The sequence below is a fragment of the Nyctereutes procyonoides genome, unplaced genomic scaffold (genome assembly GCF_905146905.1).
Source record: "Nyctereutes procyonoides isolate TBG_1078 unplaced genomic scaffold, NYPRO_anot_genome, whole genome shotgun sequence".
NCBI lineage: Eukaryota > Metazoa > Chordata > Mammalia > Carnivora > Canidae > Nyctereutes > Nyctereutes procyonoides.
The window spans coordinates 24,533,026-24,553,850 of record NW_026575160.1 but is presented as its reverse complement, the minus strand read 5'-3'; the positions used below and the strand labels follow the sequence as shown (position 1 = coordinate 24,553,850).

At 36.7% G+C, this 20,825-nt stretch overlaps 1 protein-coding gene across 3 annotated transcripts in view; it reads left to right on the top strand.

The window, feature by feature from the left end:
* The window catches only part of IMMP2L (inner mitochondrial membrane peptidase subunit 2), an 860,425-nt gene that overhangs the window by 586,545 nt on the left and 253,055 nt on the right, over nucleotides 1–20,825 (top strand). The window lies entirely within an intron of this gene.

Below are 20,825 nucleotides of genomic sequence, written 5' to 3'. Positions count from 1 at the left end.
ACAGTCTCATTAAAATGAATCTCAATTGGTTTTAGGGCAGAATCAAGGCCAGCAGTTCTCAAAGGGTGGCCAGAGGATCTCTGGGCATTCTCAAGATCCTTTGTGGGGGTCAGTGAGATCAGAACTACTTTCCTAATAATACTAAGATGCTGTTTGCCTTTTGCACTCTCATTTTCTCTTGAGTGTACAGCAGAGTTTTCCGGAGGGTATGTGATGTGGGCTGTGGCATCAGAGTGAATACAGGAGCAGATATTGGAATATGGTTGTCTTCTATTAAGCTACACTGCATGGATTGGCAAAAATATAAAAAATGCTACTGATCTCATTATTTTTTCCCTTGTTTTGGAAAATAGTTATACTTTTCATTAAACATATTTTTGCGTGTGTTAACATAGAGGTTATTATTTTAGACTGAATCTATAAAGATTTTTTTTAATTTACCATTTTAATTTCCCATATGGTAAATATTGACAGAGTATATTTTCTAATGTGGTTAATATTGACGAACAGTTCTTTGAGAGCCTCAGTTATTTTTAAGAATATAAAGGAACCCTCACCCCAAACAGTTTGAGAAATTGCTGATATAGGAACGAATGGCAAAAATTTTTGTGTCATGATGACCTGGTCATGAGTAGTCTGTGTGGTGTGAATGGAGCGGTGTGGTATGGTTTCAATGGTTTATAATTATGAATATTTGTTCAGTCTTTTTTGTTTTAAAAGCTTTTTTGAAGTAAAATTTATATACTGCACAACTCTCCCATTTAAAATATACAGTTTAATGAGTTTTAGTATTAATATACACAATTGTTCAAGCCTCACCACAATCTAGTTTTTGATTTAAAAGCCTTCAAAAGTTCCCTCCTCCCATTTACACTTAACTGAGGCTCCTACAGTCCCAGTGGCTTCCACCTGTCCGAGGTAACCATGGATCTGCTTTTTGTCTCCATAGTTTAGCCTTTTCTAGAAAATCTATTTAGATGGTGTTATACAAAATGTAGTCTCTTATTTGTGTTTTCCCCATATAAGAATGACTTTTCAGTTTCTCCATGTGTATATATCTGTAGTTTTTTCCTTTTTATTGTTGAGTATATTCCTTTGTATGGAACCACCACATTTTGTTTGTTCATTCACGAGCTAATAAACATTAGGATTTTTCCAGTTTGGTAATATTATTAGTAGAGATAGGGAAAGTTGTGTAAATACTATGGACATTTGTGTCTTTGCGTGGAAACACGTTTTTATTTCTATTCGGATGTAGTCATATGTATCACTGTGAAAATACAGTGCTGGCTGTATTGGTGAAGATGCTCGCTTTTATGGTGAAGTATATGTTTAACTTTGGCAGCTACCAAACTATTTTCAAAAGTAATATTTTATGTTCTACCAGCAATGTACAAGGGTTTCAGTTTCTTTGTGTCCTTGCCAGCACTTGGTATTATGAATATTTTTGATTCTAGCCATCCTCATGTGTGTGAGGTAGAATCTTGTGGTTTTGATTTGCATTTCCCTGAAGACTCCTAATGTTGATTATGTTTCCATGTGCTTACTTGCCTTTTCTATATTTTCTTGAGTGAAGTGTCTGTTCAATGCATTTGCTCATTTTGGTTATTTAATATTTTGAATTATAAGAGGTCCATTGATTTTGATTCCTTAAATAGATTGGGCATTTAGGGGAAGGTGAATGTGTGTGTTTAATAATGTGATTTTAATCAGGTGTAAAGGTATTAATATCAAAGAGTTTAGTTTATGTTACCTGTAGGATTTGCATAGTCAATTTGCAGAATTTGGTGACTGCTTTCTGTTTTGAAGATTCTATCTAGCCTTCTCATTTCAGAAAGAAACTGAGAAGAGCAATAAATTTGGAATACTATTTCACAGACACCCATAAATATCTAAAATGTGCTTTTAATATTTGGAAAACAGTTTGTGTGGATATGATACAAATCCCATTCAAGGAATGAGTCAGCAACCGTGAATACATTATGTTAGATGAAAGAAGCCTGTCACAAAAGACCATCTAGAATTTGATTCTATTTATGCTATATGAAGTGTCTGGAATAGGCAAATTCATAGAGGCAAAAAATAGATTAGGGGTTCCTAGGGGCATTAAAAAGGGGAATAAGATATATGGATACAATCATTTTCATGATTTTTGTTTTTGTTTGTTTGTTTTGGTAGGGGGCAAGAAAACATTCGAAAATAAATTGTGAAAGTCACACTGCTCTGTGAATATATTAAAAACAAAAAGTTGTACATTTTAAATGGGTAAAATACACGTCATATAAATTACATCTCCATAAAGCTATTTAAAAAAAAAAAAGAACTGGCCAACAAAGGGAGCAAAAATTTTATCTATGTCAAATAATCTACAAGATTAGGAATGCCAAGGGATTCATTTTATGTTATAATCCAAAGAGAACATAGCTTTAATTCAGATGTATCATTATTGGTCACTAGCTGAAGAGTCAACAATGTGAGATTGTAAAACTTGATCAGACATAAAAAACTCTTGTGTAATTAGAAATCCTACAGAAGACCTCCCTGAAGAAAAACCTGGGTTGTTAACTTTCCTCAGTAAATGTAAATACTGTATTGGGTCCACAGACTGAGATAGAATAAGCATTACGTGCAGTGTTGGGAGATGAATGAAAGGCAGATGGGGATCTAAGAGATTTATACCTTATTTTCCCCACATGTGCAAAGGCTGGCTTCATTATTCTAATCCTGAAAATTAACACTTTGGACACATGGCCCTTTCCTTCCCCTTTCACTACACATCTATCATGAAGTTATGGATAACATAAAGTATGGAACTATCAAGGCTCAAGACTCTGCTAGTACGTAGCCTCTACAGACCTTTTGGTAATTGATAAGAAAAAAAATTTAATTTGTTGTTTTGAAAGAAAATTTAAAATTTTATTCCTCTGAATAAAATAGGTACTTAAAAATTCTAGGCTTCCTGGGCTTTAAATTTATAATTGGATATATTCCTATAATAATTTTCTAATGGCATTGAAAAACATTAAGGGATATTACAGTATTATTTACTGACATGCTGTGGTCTGTGACTCATTTTTTTTAAGTGCCAGAACATCTAAAAAACAAATTTAAAAATATGCTGTCTTTCTACTACCAGAAGTCATTTGTCTATTTGGTGTCATAACTTGTAGTATACAAGATGCTTTGGTCTGTGGATTTTCCTTTCCCTTTTTGGGATTTTCCTTTCCCACTTTTGTCTTGGATAATACTTGGATAATTACTTGGTAGGCAAGTTAAACATAAATGCACATCACCAGAATATTTTTTTTTTTGGAAAGAACTTGATATTTCATAAAGTGATGAAAGAAAAAAATCTGTCTTATTAGAACTCAGTTACCCTTATTGTGGGTTTTGTAGTATTTTTTATTGTGAATTACACATAATTAGAGGGTAGAGAAGAAGCGATTATCTCTTCAAAGCTAAGCACTTTAAAGGCTTAATCTAAACCTCAATTTAGTGTTCTGTTAGTTATAAAAAACAGGTATGTGGTAAAATATAGTTTTAAAGAGCACTTATTTTAAAGATAGTTCAGCAGATGGTTGAATCATATTACTTTTCTACCTGGGAAAAGAAGGGTGGTGGAAGCCAAGGATCAGGCTCGCCTCACTGAAGAATAGAAATGTGACTACAGCAGGACTTTCTGTTTGATGTCTACTGGCATGTTGTTCTTGTTTTTCTGTTTGTGTTCCAGTTGGCTTTTTCCCCATTGCCAACTGCTAACTTCCTTGGGTGTGCCTCTCATTTAAACTACCTGAGACAATCTGAGTGTGTTCCTTTCAGTATAGAACTAGGATATATCCACCTGACAGGCTACTGGTCAATCAGTCAATGCCCTTCCTTGGTAGGTGCCTTTCCTTGGTCTGGTCAGTCGTGGCTGTGTAGGCCAGTCAACTATACAGACACTGTGGCTGTGAGGAACCTCTTGGAAGGAGCTTGTAGATACGGCAGGTACTGCGAGGCCTCCCAAATTGGTGCATTGTGATTATCGCTCATTTCACTCAGCATTACTCTTTGAAACTTTGTGTTCAATAAAACTATATTCTCCCTGGTAATTGCTTGGACATGACTCTCTGGAGAAGATTTATTTATTTATTTACTTAATTACTACTTATTTAAGTTATAGAAATAACACAAATTGGAAAAATTCAAAATGTTGTAATGAACATCCTTGCAGGCATACTTTTGGACATTTGTGTGTTTATTGTTGTAGAATTGATAGCTAGAAGTAGAAATACTGGGTTAACATATGTTGTGGTTGGGATCCCTGGGTGGCGCAGCGGTTTGGCACCTGCCTTTGGCCCAGGGCGCGATCCTGGAGAACCGGGATCGAATTCCACATCGGGCTCCCGGTGCATGGAGCCTGCTTCTCCCTCTGCCTATGTCTCTGCCCCTCTCTCTCTCTCTCTTTCTGTGACTATCATAAATAAATTAAAAAAAATATGTTGTGGTTATTGTTGTTGTTGTTATTTTTAGTTCTAATGTATACAGCCCGATTTCCCTCCTAAGTGGTTTGTTTTACATCTTACCAATAACTGCACGAAATCTGCTTTCCAGAGGAAGTTGATTTAAAGATCAAATGTGATGGGGAAGTTGTGGAGTTCAGATTCAGAAGTCAACATTTCAACACAAATTTTGAAATTAGTTTAGATGAGTAGGTTCTATTTACTTTAATCAGTTTGCTAACATAGTAGGCCTTAGAAACATCCATTTAATGAGCACTAGTCTAGCCACTAGAGAGACATAATGGAATAGAAGAGACAAAGTCCCTGCCCTCATGGAGATTACATTCTAGTGATTAGAAGCAGATAATAGGCAAATACATGACACATAATGCAATGTCCTGAGCTAGAAGTGCTAAAGAAAAAGTCATAAAGGACGTATAGAGTAGAGGTCTGGGACTGCTATTTTAGGTAGGATATTCACTATAAACTTCTCTAATAAGAAGATACTTGAGCAAACTCCTAAATTAAGGGAGAAAGAAAGAGAGCCATACTAGTATCTGGAACAAAAGTGGTTCGCACCAAAGAAATAACAAATGCAATCCTGAGATGGATACATATTAAGTGAGTTTAAGGAATTACAAGAAATCAGCATATCAAATTGAGGTGGGAAAATTGAGGTAGGAGACTAGATATAAGAGGCTTGCAGAACTTTGTGGGTCATAGTAAGGTCTTTGCATTTTATTATAGTGGGATGGCAAGCCCGTGGAATGGTCTGAGCCATGAGCGATACATAGGGTGTGATTGGCATTTTTAAAGAATCCTTCTGTCTGCTGTGTGCAGTCTGACCCAACTAACTGGTCAAAGCATTTTTCTCTTGGGGAAATAATATGTAGCTTCCTCTAAATAATATGTAGCTTCTTCTTTTAAGTATTCTTGTTTATGACATGAATGATGACTACTTTGATTTGATATTTTCAGAGTGACTCATAAACGTAGTCACATTATTTGTAATCACAGCTATTACACAAGGCAAAAGTAGAGTTGAAGTATTTGTTCAGTGAATTCAGCCAGATATTCCTAGGATGGTAAGAGAGGTGACTTTTGCAAGTGTGAACTTTCTTCTGCTGTCATGATGTCAACATTGATTAACATCACAAGACAGTTACTTGATTGTGTGGATAGCTTAGCTAGGAGTATAGCCATTTTCATAATGTTAGCCCAAATGGGTCTACTTATCTATAACACGAATAGTAAAAAGCTAATGAAAGTAATATTTAGACAAGGCCATTAGATCCACCAAAATATTTTTCATAGTTATTTGCTTTTTCTTACTAACTTCTTATGACTCATATAGAAGGACTCTTTTAGAAAAATATAAAATGAATACAAAGCACCAAACTGCAGGAAGTCAATATGAATCAACCACAACTGAAATTTGTAGGACATCAACATTTTTTATTGGGCACTTGTGTTTCTGTTTCACAGATTTTCTCAGCCCCATCAGAAATGAAGCTTGTTATCATTTCTCTTGTTACCTACTGAAATACACTTTACAGGTACTCAGCATCTGGGAATCCTTGCAGTTAGCAACCTCAGTGAAGTTACTCACCAATGAAGAGAGTAGCCATATAATTCAACACTTAAATTAGGATACTTTTGAGAGCAAAAGGGGATGATTATTATATTGGAATAATCAGCATGCAGTGGCTGCCAAGACAAACTGCAATAAATGGTCACCAGCAATATGTAATCTACTTTATAATTTACGTAATTTGATTTTCTTTAGTTTGTGGTTCTCCTTGTTCAGGAGAATTCCAAGAAGTGTTCATAGAAAACAATCACTTCCTGGCCCCAGGGAGGCCTTAGGTTGGGCAGGATCAATGGCTTTATGGAGAAGCATGTCCTGCCCACAACACAGTCATTTCCATGTTAGAAAGCACAGTGCAGGACTTTCTATAACAATTACAAGTACAGAAGTATTCTCTCACTGCAAAATATTTAAATGATATTTCCTCTTCAAGTCTAGAGACTATATTGTAAAATGTAAAAACAGCCTAACTTATTAAAAATAACTTGATATTAGCAAAAAAGTCCATTGAATCATTAGAAATTAAACATTTTAAAGCTTGTTGATTTTAAATGTGCTAGTGAAGATACAGAAATCAATATTAGCCTATCACAGATGGTTGAATCATATTATGTTCCAGGAAATGATGAAGTTTTATAGGAAGAAAAACAGAACTAAATTGAGTTTTCCCCAGTAAAACTAAAAATAATGCTTGGTTAATAACTTTTTTCTTTTTTCTTTCTTTTCTTTTTTTTTGTTTGTTTTGTGTGTGTGTGTGTGTGTGTGTGTGTGTGTGTGTGTGCAGTAGCTTTGAATTATAGAAGCCTAATGTATCTCTATGGCACTATTTTAAGACCATGCATTGATTTATGACATTTTTGGTAGATTAGGAATTTGGAATACATTCTTTACTAAAAGAAAGGACAGAATGAAGAAGAAATTTGAAAAGAAATTGTGTCAAGTACCCTGATTAAGATTGCTGAATGGAATGTTTTAGAGCATGAAAGCTAATGTCCCTCAAATGGGACCCAGGTAGGTGGTTGCTTTTGAAGACAGGAGGATATTTATATTCTGGGCCCTATTTGTTAGTAATTTGAACAGGAGGTTTTTTACAAATTTCTGAGCCTCTTAAGCCTGGTTTAGTTTGAATTCTGAATTCTCCCAAATCAAAATAGCATGGCACATTCTTCTTTAGTACTTAGGGTCTGACCAATACAATTATTTAATAGATAAGATGTTCACCGTGAAATTAAGCATCCCAAGATCTGTCCAATAAGGTTTAGGTACCACTAAATTAGAAGCATTTGTGAAAAAAAATAATAGTTTTGCTCTGATGTCAACTTGAGTAATTATTAATTTCTTCAGGACATTCTTCCTTTCTTTTCGAAAGAATAATAATTCTTCTTTACTAAAGAATTATAGATTAGTAGGTAACCCATGACTTTTTTGGAGATCTTTCTTTCTTTTATGTAGTCGTAGATGATTATCACACTGCTGCTGTATCAGTGAACAAAAATGGAATTGCTAATAAAAACTATGTGCATTAGCAATAGATATTTCTTCCTCACCATCAGAGAGATAGTCACTTTAGTTTTATATGTAAAAATGTTGATCCTGATTTTTAAAGTCAAGATTATTTCTATAATCAATTTAGCAATATAGGGAGGTTTTCCGAGGCACTACACCAAACATAGTGTGTACACTTTCGTGTAGGAGGATGTGACAGTTGCTGGAAGTCACTAGACCGTTTAGATTGAATTGCTTTTTCTTATAATGGTGACAGTAAGTATTGTGGTACTCTCCCCAAGGCTGTCAATGGTTTCTCTGGTTTCATTTTCTACCTTAGTCTGTCTCTTGAATACGATTCTTCTTTAGATATGAACATCTTCACTATTTATTCTCTCATGCATAGTCATTTATTCATGTAGTATGGTGTGGGGGTCAAGAGCACAAACTACAAATTCAGACTTCCTTGATTTGTATCCCAGCTTTGCCGCTTCTTGCGTTACAAATCACTTAATTCTCTACACTTAATTTTCCTCATCTGTAAAGTGGAAATTATAATAGCACATACCGCATAAGGTTTTCTTCAGGATAACATGACATAATATATATGATTTGGTTAGCACAGCGCTCAGCACATAACAATGTATTCAGTAATTATCAGGTATTCTTAGCAGTAGTCATGATTTAATCACTATTTATTGAGTGCCTGGAGTATTTACTGTTGCTAGACATTGTGTGGAATTCTGAGATTATAAGATTAAAAGCCATAGATAGTTCTTGCCTTTCTGAAGTTTATGCTCTGGTGGAAAGACAACAAAAGCAACAAATACAATATAACAAGAGAATTGTCACCATTAAATTCTACAAAGGTCCCTGGAGCATCCCCAGAGGAAGAGCATCTGGTCTGCCTGAGGGGCTGGACTGTGTTGTGTTCAACTCTTTGGATAAAATTTGAGATGAATAAGAGATCCACAGCTCCCTCCTTAATTGCAAAAACAATATAGGCTTAATATAATTTAGGAAAACTGAAATAATACTGGGGCAAATGGGATAAAAAGAAAAAGTCTTTTTTTTCCCTCATACTTCTAATCATACTCCCAGAGGTATATATACTGTGTATTTTTTAATTTTTATACACAGTATATATACATAGTATATATACTTCTGGGAGTATGATTAGAAGTCCTGATTTTTGTCTTATAGTAGGAGATTGAAAGGATTAGAAAAGTATTTATATAATAGCATCTTCCCTTGAATATTCCAGAAAGAAAAAAAATGATTCAGATATATCTACAAGAATTTATGTTTCCCCATGTGTGTGTACACAGGTAGATATACCTACGTTATAGTAATATACTCGTATACCTTTACTAGGTAGGTATTTGAAAACATGGCAACTCCAGAATTACTCATTTGTTAAGTTCTAAATAATAAATTATAGTCCTGGGACTTATGTACCCAAAGAGACTATGAGCAAATTACTGGGTAACAATAAAATGTGATCCAGACAAAACCATTTATAGAAAATTACAGGCAATAGGGCACCTGGGTGGCTCAGTTGGTTGTCTGCCTTAGGCTCAGGTCATGATCCTGGGGCCCTGGGATCCAGCCCCCCATCAGGTTCCCTGGTCAACTGAGGGTCTGTTTCTCCCTCTCCCTCTGACCGTCCCCGGTGATTGTGCTCTTGCTCTCTCCCTCAAATGAATAAATAAAAAATCTTAAAAGTATTAGAACCATCGTGTTCTCTCCAGGTAGTGCCTGGACTAAAATGACCAGGGTGCTTCAGGTGGGAAACCCATTGGCTTAGCTTAATTAGGAAAAATGTTCTGCAGCTGGTTGCCTAGCAGGATGCTCTGATCTGACTCCATCCTTGTCAACATCTCCTCGCTGCTCTCCAAAATATAGTGGTCAGTTTCTAACTTGAATGCTTTCCACTAAGTTGTTTTTCTCCCTTCTTGGGCTGGCTTTGGGGACTCTACTCCCCAATTCTGCCGTGAGCCCCCTCACCTCCCCCAGGGCAGACAGATCATGTGAAGTGCTCTTGTGCAGTCTGCTATTTCCTAGCACGAAGCACATCACTCCGGGGGCCAGCTAGCGCATTAGTCTGTTATCCCTCTTCGCTGCTGGCTTAATCATGTTTCTTAGTAGTATAACTTTTTGAAGTTGTGACCTCCAAGTAAAAATATAGAAAAATGCTGACTTTTGTACATTCCTTTGAACTAAATATTGATTTTTATTTTTTTCCTCTGCTCACAGTAATATAAGTCTGTCAAATATTTGGAAAAGGCATATAAGTATAATTATCTTAGTAGGAAGCTAAAAAGATTGTCTTAAAATACCTTTTTAACTATGCTTAAGAAGCATGCCAGAAAGATTTAAGAATATTTCAACCTGAATAATTACTTAATAATTAAGGAACAGATAGCTCTTCTATTTTTGTGCAGTTTTAGTTAACCTTGCTTAAACTTAACATTGACCACTGTTCCTCTTTTAAAATGCTTGGAGAAACAATTTCATGTGGGGAGCAGGTGTGTTTAAGGTATTAAGTTAGTTGTGGATGCTATTAAATTTCTGTAACTTTTTTTTTTTATGAAAGCTGCTTTTAGGTATCTAAGGGCAATGGGGTAGCGCAATATAGTAGAAGGAACGTTACACTTGGAGTAAGATGATAGATTCAATTCTAGCTGTTCCTTAAAAGCTTTGTGGCCTTGGAAAAGTCATTGACCTCTCTGATTTGGAAAAAAAAAAAAAACAACATGACAACTCTCTATTATCAGGGTTTTTTTGAAGACCAAATATCTCCCAATTCTTTGTAATTTTTAACACACTACTAAAATGTATTGTTTAATGTATACATTTAAATACATCTAATATATTTAGTGTATTATTAACTGATTTTCTATTTGACTTCCCCAGATCTTAACAGAATGCCTTAGCCACTTTAGATTATCAATTTTTTGTTGTTGTTAAAAAAATTTAATTGTACCATTCAATCAAGGTATAGTTCCATATTTTGTAAATTCTGAAGCTTGGAAAAAAAAAACACTTTTACAATGTTCCATGCAAGTACTCAAATGCTATCTACTGTATCTTTGATATCTTGAACTGGTTCCTCAGGCACAGTTACCTGATGTTTATAGCAGGGGTCAATATGCTTTTTTTGTAAACAGTCAGATAGTAAATATTTTTGGCTTTGCAGGCTATACTGTCTCTGATAGGACGACTCAATCCTGATACTGTAGCATAAAAGCAACTATAAATGACATATAAAGTGAGTGTTCCAATAAAACGTTAATTACAAAATGGATTCTGGACTAGATTTGGCCCCTCGGCCCTCGTTTGCTGATCCTGGTCTATATTATCACTTTTGGGACGCCTGAGTGGCTCAGCAGTTGAGCGTCTGCCTTCAGCCCAGGGCGTGATCCTGGGGTCCTGGGATCGAGTCCTGTATCGGGCTCCCTGCAGGGAGCCTGCTTCTCCCTCTGTCTGTGTCTCTTGTGAATAAATAGATAAAAATCTTTAAAAAATAGAATATATTATCTACTCTCATTCCTTTAACCTTAGAAATAAATAGAAAATACTAAACTTTTTCTAGTCCTGGCCAGCAGTTTAAATAGTAGGGAAGAATTTGGCTAAGAGCCATGGGTTCTTTGGTTATATGTTGGTTGAGGCAGAGTAGCTCTGCTACTCGAGGTGAGATTTTTGCTGCATTGCTCGAAGCCGCACAGATACACCTGGACAGTGAAGATATTTGTCTTGAGCTGGATGGGGAAGAGCTATTTAAGAACGCTGCAGAGTGTCTTCAATGAGCAGTCACAATGCTCATAAAAGAGTAGAATAAATTTCATTGCCCAAATAGTTTCTTCCTAATACAAAAGGAATAGCCCTGCAGATGGGAAAATTCTGTATCAGAATACTACCCCAGGCTATTTAAGCTCTTCTTATAAGCCCAGCATTAGAACTCCAATTATCTTCTGGCTGTTATTTGAGCTCAATCTTGCCCGTACTGGACTAAACTGATAGTGCCATGCAGAAGGAGCTAATAATCTAGGCGATCCTCTTTTTTTTTTTTTTTTTTTTTTATTAAGTAATTTATTCGGATAGCCTAGTGGCTCAGCAGTTTAGCGTGACCTTCAGCCCTGGGGCCTGATCCTGGAGTCCCGGGATCGAGTCCCACGTTGGGCTCCCTGCATGGAGCCTGCTTCTCCCTCTGCCTCTCTCTCTCTCTCTCTCTTTCTGTGTCTCTCATGAATAAATAATAAAATCTTTTTAAAAAATAAAATAATTTATTTTAGTTCCTCAGTTTATTCATTGTGTTAAGGAAAATGTTCAAAGGTTATCTAATTTATTATGAGGGGTACCTTTATACATAATAGCATCTCAGGCACAGGCAGTAATCATTCCCATATTTAAAATGTCAATTGGGAAACTAAAGTCTATGTTTGCAGTTTTAATAAAATTGGAAAATGTTCGTTGACAGAAACGTTAATCATAAATTGTTCATTTAGAAGAAGAGTGCCTCCCTAGTTTTTCTTTTCTTTTTTTTTTATCCCAAGAATCTGAATGGTTCACACTAGCAGAACTAATAAGACTTTGAAATTGATCATCCTCAACTCAAAGGAGAATCTGAGTGAAAATAATTAATTTTTTTTCATTATTAAGGGAGCTGACAGTTGTTGATCTTTCCTTTCAGAAGAGTCGATTACGTGATGAAAGTTGTATATCTGGGGTATGATGAATAGCAAGTCATTAACTTTGGGCTTCTGCGACTGGACACTTGGGAACTAAGGAGATTTTCTACTTTGCTTATTACAAAAATAAATTCTACTCCCTGCCCATTATGCGATACCTGGTTTTAATATGCAGCCCAGAGCAGGCAGTGATAAACGCTGTATCCCACACTGCTACACCTCAAGGTGTATTGATGCTTCCAAGGAACATTTCTGCAGTTTGGATTCCAATTTTACATATATCAAAAAGTAAATGACTATTTAATCTGTGACTATAACATGAAGAGGAGCAAGTAATACATACTGGAATGGAGTTTAGTAGGACGGAAAGCCAACCTGAAAGATTTTCTATTTGAGATGAAAGTATAATAAGCAGTAAGCTTTACAAGAGCAAGGAGTATGATAATAGAAGGGGAAATGAATGAACAGATTAGAATTTGGTTTGTGTATGGGAAAGTAAGGTGACCTTAAATGGATTTCTGGGGCTGACTTTGGGGGATTATGTAAATCAAGCCTGAACTCTAAGTCTCATACGACTATCATTAAAATCAAGAGAATGCTTACTGCCTGATGGAAATTGAAGTGACTCCTAACTTTATGCATCTGAGCTCTAGTATTCTCAAATGACTTTTAAAAAATAATGATTTGTTAAAATTAAAACTTACAACTTCCTTGCCAATGAAGTGAAGGAGATCAAGAGGATATGCATATGCAACTTATCTGAAAGTTTCACTTTTCATATTTCTGGCAATGTATGAATATTCACTGTGTATCGAGCCAGTGATGAGTACTAACAATCATTTTCCGTCTGTGTTAATATAAAAGGTGAAGCAATGTTTCTCACTGTTGTTGTATTATTTTCATTGCTTATAAGGATAAGTATTTTATGCATTTATTGGTCTTTTACTTCCTTTTCTAAGAACTATTTCAGAATTGCCCATTTTTAAATGGTATTAAGTTTTCTTCTGTTTGTATTTATTATCTTTTTTCCTGAAGTGGGGAGAGAGAGTGTGTGTCTGTGTGTGTGCACGGTGGCGGGGAGTACTGGGGGGAGAGGGGTTAAAGGGCGATGGAGAGAGAGGGTCTTAAGCAGGCTCCATGCCCAGTGCAGAGCCAAAGGCAGGGCTCCATCTCACCACCCTGAGATCATGACCTGGGCCAAAATCAAGAATAGGTCTCTTAAGTACTTGGCTGAACTACTGAGGTGTATGTTAATCCCTTGTCATATTTAGATCAAATATATTTCCAATTTACGATTTGCCTTTTAGCTTTAGTCATTCTCATAGGTTACTTAAGGGAATTAGGTCTTTTTTTTTTTTTAAGCCATTTAATTTTAGTTTTGGTGATTAAAGCTCCATGAAGTAGAACTTTAGAAATTGAATTCTTTGACATAACTTGTATGCGTTTATCTGCTGAGTTAATGCTATTAGTGTGTTAATGCTAATCTATGAGTTTTACAAATAAAGAGAAATGAGACTTCACTATAAAGTTTGTAATGTGTTTTTTCTCAATATTGGAAAGTTACAAATATCTAGTAATACTTTATTGTAGAAGACCATACATATTTATATACATACACATATATGTATGTATGTTCTATAGGCAACATATCTACCATATGGAGGGTTGGCATTGTTCTAGTAGAATGTCTCTCAAAGTGTGATCTCCAGACTATAGCATCAACATCACCAAGGAACTTGTTAAAAATGCAAATTCTTGATTCCCCGCTTCCCCATAATGAATCAGAAACTCTGAGACCGGAGCCAGAGATCTATGTTTTAAAAAGCCCTGAAGGTGACTGATGCATGCTGAAATTTGAGGAAATGTTGCAGTATTAGGTCTGTCACCAGTTATCTGTTTTTACTTGAGTAGTTTACCCTGTTTAGATTTTGGTCTACTCAGGTATGAAATGTTTTCTTCAAGTTGGCTCTAATGCCACCCTGGGTAAGTTTAAACTTCCAGTGCTGGGATTTGGGTTGGGAATTTTGGACGTGGAAAAAACACAGTAGTGTCATGACCCCCAGTTCCCTTTGCAGCTTTAACGAGGTGTCAGATCCTGACCACCAAACCATGATAATCTTTTTCTAAGGAGCTGGCCCTTACTTTCCTCATAATCTCTGACCTCCCTGTTATGTCATGCTTTTAGGAAAATGGAAAGCATCTCACAAATTTAAGGGCTCCTGGACTAAGTGATTTAGGACATGTTTTTCAGCTCTTAAATTCTATAGAAAAGAGGGAGGCAGTCAGTACACAAATTTTGTAGAAGGATTAGTACCAGGGAGGATTATTTTTCCATTCCAGAGTAAAGAGGTGGATCCCATCCCTGGCTCACTCCCTAGGGCTGCTGCTTTACCATGAGACGTGGGTCTCGGAAGTCTCCCCAGAGGAGAGAGCTTGAGAGATGAGCCTGGGAGGACTTGCTCTAATAGTGTCAGGGAAGATGGGCTACTCGGCCTTCATGATTTCCTCCCTAGATTACCATGTCTGTCTCCTAACTGATTTCCCTTTCATTCCCTTGCCAGTTCATCTTCCACACTCCCACGAGAATGATGTTTTTTAAAGTGTTAATCCTAAAAAAATAATAATAATAATAAAATTTTAAAAAAAAGTGTTAATCCTTTATGCCTTCCACGAACCCGGTTTATAAAGGTCCCCCCTGGTCCACCCCTGTCTCTCAAGCTGCAGTCTCCCCCTGTGTTCTAGCCAAGGGGAGTGATAGTTTGTAGTTTCTCGGCAGTTCCACGTCTTCTTACATACCTTTGCCTTTATAGGAAGCACCCTCACTTTTTTTTTTTTTTTTGTCCAGTTCCTTTGTTTTGCTTTTGCCTGGCTAACTCCCACTCATTAATTGCATTTCTAGGAATTTATCTGGTACACAGACCTGCACGTGAGTGCAGAGGAGTGTGTACAAGGGATTTACTTGCAGGGCTGTTTATAATAGCAAAAGATTGAACCCTAAATGGACATCCGTACAGGTAAGGACATTGTGATGCGTTCATAAAATAGAGACTCAGGACGATCAACAAAAAAGGATAGATCTATACGTACACACGTAGATGTGTACGTAGTACATGTAGTTTCTGTATACGGGTAAACTCTCTGATCCTGATATCAGATCCTGAACACCACTTCCACCCCTGTCATTTTTCTAGGCATTCATACTCAGTTTCTCTAAATTGCTCAGTAATTACTAGTAATGTGTAACTTCCACTTTTAGAGAAGAGAACTGGAAGGCTTGAGGGGGCAGGAGTGTGAGGGGAAATTTACAGTATATCCTTTAATACTGTTGGATTGTGTCTCTAACATTTCTCTCTCTCTCTGTCTCTCTGTCTCATACAGACACACATACAAACACATATTATGTGTAGAGATATATGCACACTTATGTGTAGATGTGTGTGTAGGCCAAAGATTCCATTCTGGCATCTCTTTTTAAAACCTTCTGTGGTTGGGATTACATCCCTTTTGTGCTCCTATTGAATACTAGCTTCCTCTTTCATAACATTTACCACTCACGGTGGGCGGTTTTTCGCTTTCATCTCCTTCCCCTACCCACTCTTCCTACACCGATGTGCCCGTGTAGGCGCACGTGTGTGTGCGTGCACATGTGCTCTCTCTTTCTCTCTCTCTTTCTCTCTCACACACAGGGCTACAGCTATATTCTTACAGTTTAAAAACTGCTTTCATACTTCTCTATCCATGCCCATGTCTTGTCCTGTGCATGGCAGATGCTTCACCCTCCCCCACCCATCTAGCAGAATCCTGCAGCCTTACGCTGACAGGAATGATTGTCCTCTTCTCTGTTTCCAAAGTACTGTATTGATCCTACAGGTATAAAATGCACCTAATTGTATTAGAGCCAGTCGTACATGCATCTTTCTGCTGGTGTCCAATTTGAATCAAGGGCAGTGACTCACTTCTGGGGCTTGGCATCTAGCACAGTCCCATCTTACAAAATTTAGCATATTGAGGGTGTGCCTAATAAGTATTTGTCAAATTAAATGACTGCAGAAAGCCCTGTGCAGTATTTTTAAAACATCAATCCTGAATATCACTCTGTGAAATGATTCTGTTTATTCTGGAAATATTTCAGCTTAGTCCAATTAGTATCAGTCCCAACTCCTTATCTTTAAAAATGTAAACTCTCTAATTTGCTGAACGTTTTCAATGTTGCTGAAGGTTAAGGAAAGCAAGCGCTAAAGAACATGAGTCTCAGCCATCTGTCTTTCTTTGCTCTCTCCAGCAGCATAAATGCTGTAGGGATTGTTCCTGCAAAGCAAAGGGGATGAGAATATGCTTGTTTCTTATTGAGAAGGCTTAAATGGGTGCTCTGTCAGTCAGTCTAGACTTATTCCGTGATAACAAAGGACCCCCAAATCTCAGTGGTTTATTGTAGTAGAGGCTTGCTTCTCACTCTATTATAGGTTTACCATAGGCTGCCTGAAACACTGTTCCATATTTTATTCCCTTAGGGATTCAGGATGACAGGTTTTAATAGTTATAGGGGAGATGGAAAAGGAAGCATGATAGAACCATGAGATGGATCTTTGGCCAAAACCAGTCACATGGCACCACCTGCTATCAATATGGTGGGTCTGTACAACTCTCCCTCAGGGATGGGAGGCAAACAGGTTGAACAATAGTATGCTCTACTGAAGCCTCTTTCGGAGTTCTTCTCTTGAAAATAAGTTGGTTTTGTTCTTGCATCAGTGTGCTTATTTCACGCACATTAATTGAATGTGTACCACAAATGGAGTGCAGTGTTGGGAGGGGCGATGAGGTTAAGTCAGAGACTCTTTACAAGGACCTAACAACCAGAAGGGCATAAAAATACCTCCCTGCACAGTGGGCAGGTGGGCGCTGGTGGAGAGAGCACCTGGAGGAGAGATAGTTGGGATTGGCATAAGCATGAAATCATATGCATTAGCTACTGATATTGGAATTAATTCCATATTGTTACTATACCTTTCAAGGTTTCATCACATCCATTTGCTCTTCAATTATTTTCATCATTTCAGAAATATTATGTTGTGTGTATGTCAATGTATGTTATATATACACACATATGTACTTGTAGATATTTATTTAATAAATAATTTAATGATGATGAAGTGGTAACACTGATCAAAATATCTGGTGTTACCTCATTTGTCGTACTCCTTGGGTATTGGATGTGTATGGTAGCATCCAAAACCCGCAAAGTATTGTATTTTTAAGTATTCTGTTTATTTTTCTATTTTTTCTATTTACTTATTTGTTGTTTTATGTACCTATCTTTTCTTTCTTTTTTTTTTTTTTTTGAGAATAAAAATCTGCTCATGCCCCATGTGGCCTTGGATTTCCTAGCTTAGAAATTACTATTCTGTCTACAAACTGAATACATAGTGCTGATGCCTGAGCTGCGAGTGTTTTTCTGTTGGTAGATTATTCCTTGTCCATTGCCTTTTAAATATATATTCAGAAGGATCATACTTTAAGAACGGATTAAGTATTTCAAGGGAGAAAAACCATTCTGCTGTTTCTAAAGCATACACAGCTGTTAAACTTTAATTAAACAGGTTTGTAAGAAAGGGGACTGGAGACCGAGTTCATAAAACCAGACAGATATGCTTTGTAAATGAAGAAGAAAGTTAATTAAGCCAAGCATAGCAGCTTAATATTAATTTTTAAAATGCTTCCAGTGTATTTGTTGTAAATCTTGACACTGCTATTGCATATTTCCTAATGAGTTATTCTACAATTTAAGTTCAGCATTTGGATGTCAAAGATTCCTAGTCAGTTGGAAAATTGTAAGATCTTCCCACGTTGTGTTAATATTCATTGCAAGAAACTTAACTCTTGAATGAAATGCAACCCATCGATGAAAATAAATGGTGAATTTATACTTTGCAAATAGAATTTGTTATATAAGCTACGAAAATAATCCAGAGCAACCCACTGGTTTTTAAAAACTTATTAAATTACCAGCAGATACTGAACATCACAACGAGACTGATAAAACAGATTTAATATTCACTTGTGGTGTTTTTGAGCTTATCCTTAAGTCTTTTAACCAAGTTACATTTTTTTTTTTTTTAATTACTAAAGGAGACCTATGCTGTTTTAACAAAAAACTTGAGCTCAACAGTACACCCATAATTCTGTGAAGGAGAAGGAACAAAAAAGCCTAATGAATTAGAATTTGTTGCCATACTGTCAGACCCTAAGAAACTTGCAGATGAATTCAGTTATTGAATTGCATTCATGATTTTCCTTTGTGTTTTATTATGCATTGAATCGGTGAAGGAACACTCTTAAGATTTAGATTTCACCTTCTCAATAGGGAAGGCATGCAGGAAAAACTTTAAAAGCATAAAGCTGTTTAAATTAAGCCTGCTGGGTATGAATGCAGTAAATAAACCAAATTGTGATTTATTTAAATTATTCACAGGTTCAGACCTCTTGTTTCCCATGCAAAAGTGTGTCCTGCTTTATTCTCTAAATAGAAGTACGAACTGTAAGTTCAACATTGACTATATTCTTAAGTGCATTAATGTAATTATAAGAATTTCAAAGTATTACTTCATCCCAACTGAACAAATCTCTTTTTTGCTTGTGTTAAGCAAAAGGTTTATAAGGCACTGTTTATTCAAAAGACCACCAAAGAATAAGAAAGATGTTTGAGATCCTCAGTAAGTTTTTTTAGACAGTCACAATAGCTGCAAATAAATGAAGATTTAAAAAGGAATTATGCTAAGCAAGGTAGCTTGTAAGGCAAGTCGTCTTGTGGTGCTTCAGTTGATATACCGTGTAGCTATAATACTGTCATCAACAGAATATCCCTGAAAATGGGATGTTTCTCCCAGTAGGTTGCTGGGTAAAATGAAATGTTTTACTTATGCTGGAGATGAGAAATGCACAAACCACTCCTTTGAGAGATGCATTCAACCTAAAAGGGTGGTGTTACTTTAGGTTCTGCTTTCCATTTTAAAGGCAGTATTACCACTGATTATGCTGAACATAACTCTCCAGAGTAGCGATTTCCTCTGTCAAGCTGGACGAGTGTCAACAGCGATGATGGGTCCCCAAAGCATCTTAGCAGACCAGCTTCCTTCATGCAGCACACTGTCAGCCTGTGATGTGGTAATTATTAAAACACCACTCAGAAGTGTATTAGTCATAAAGACTTTCTAAACTCTTTCATTTTTCCCCCTAAGCCATCTAGTAATTGAAACATAATCTTGCACTTTTTCTTTCTCACGACACCTGAGGCATCTCCAGATCCGTAAGTTGTTCCAGGAGGTCAGTCTCCTTTAGAAGAGGCCTACTGAGTGGGCCAGCGCATCTAAGGATATTTGTTGTTTTCGTTCAGTTACTAGTTTACTAAAAGACAGGAATATACGTTTGCATCTGTGCGTCTGAACTTCGGAGATGGAGTTCAGTTCATTCATGTCATCGATAAGGACTCTGAGGCCTGAGAAGTTACGCGACTCGCCCAGCTTACACAGCTAGCTGCGAATGAACTAGAACTCGTAGTCTGGCCTGATCAGACGTTACTCATTGGAAATCTAAATTTCACTGCCGCTGTCCTTTGTTTCGTTGGGTGGGTGGATAAGCGGTTGGGTCTTATTTCTGAGATTCTCTAACTGTATGATTTCTAATGAATAACCACAAGCTGTGCATATCTGAAATTTTACTTCTACTTGTCTGTTATTACATTAAATATTTGTTATTTTTATCTTTTTTAAGGGTTACCTGGATATGAAATTTCTGAAATTAGATCTTTATTTCCAGATGCGGGGAATTTAAGGCTAATGGTGGCCTTAGTGCTACTGTTTTGTCTGTGTGAGTTTATAATGTCAAGATCTGTTTCACCTTGCAACAAGATTCAGCAGAGGGTTCCCCTCTGTTTTGTGTCTGTGTCTGTGTCTCCTAGTGGTCTTTTCTGTGTAAGATCTCTTTTGCTGCACTTGTGCTTTGGTGTGTCACATGGTAACTTTTTCTAACAGCCTACTGGATCCTTCTATTATTGGTATAATGCGTACAGTGAGATGCCTGCATTTTACTTAAAGTTAACTACTGAGCTGTTGCCCTAAAGCCTGATTATATGGCTGCTTAATGTGGGTGTGCTTTTTTTAGGGGTAGATGTATTTGTCTTCCCTTAAATGGGAGCAAAGTGGAAGTTCTTTGGTCTACCTTTTAGGAGGAAGGATTCAAGAAGTGGAGGTTTGATCACTGCTTTATAGTGTTGTCAGCACTACTTTCCAGGTAGCCCAGAAATCATTAAGTCTTCGGGGCCCTTTGTCCCACAGCGCAAGGAGTCTCAGCACATACATACATTATTTTCAGACCCTTTTGCTCTAGCTTTATGATTTTTGGAACCAACTGCCTCTGCTTTCTGCAATTGTGCATTAGGTCCATGGTTTTTTGAACCTGGCCAAACAGGGAAGATCTTGGGACACCTTTTAAAACACAGATTCCTAGAAATCAAATCAACTGACTTGGAAACAACTAGGAATGGAGCCCAGGAATCTGTCATTCTTAAAAGCTTGCCTGGGACAC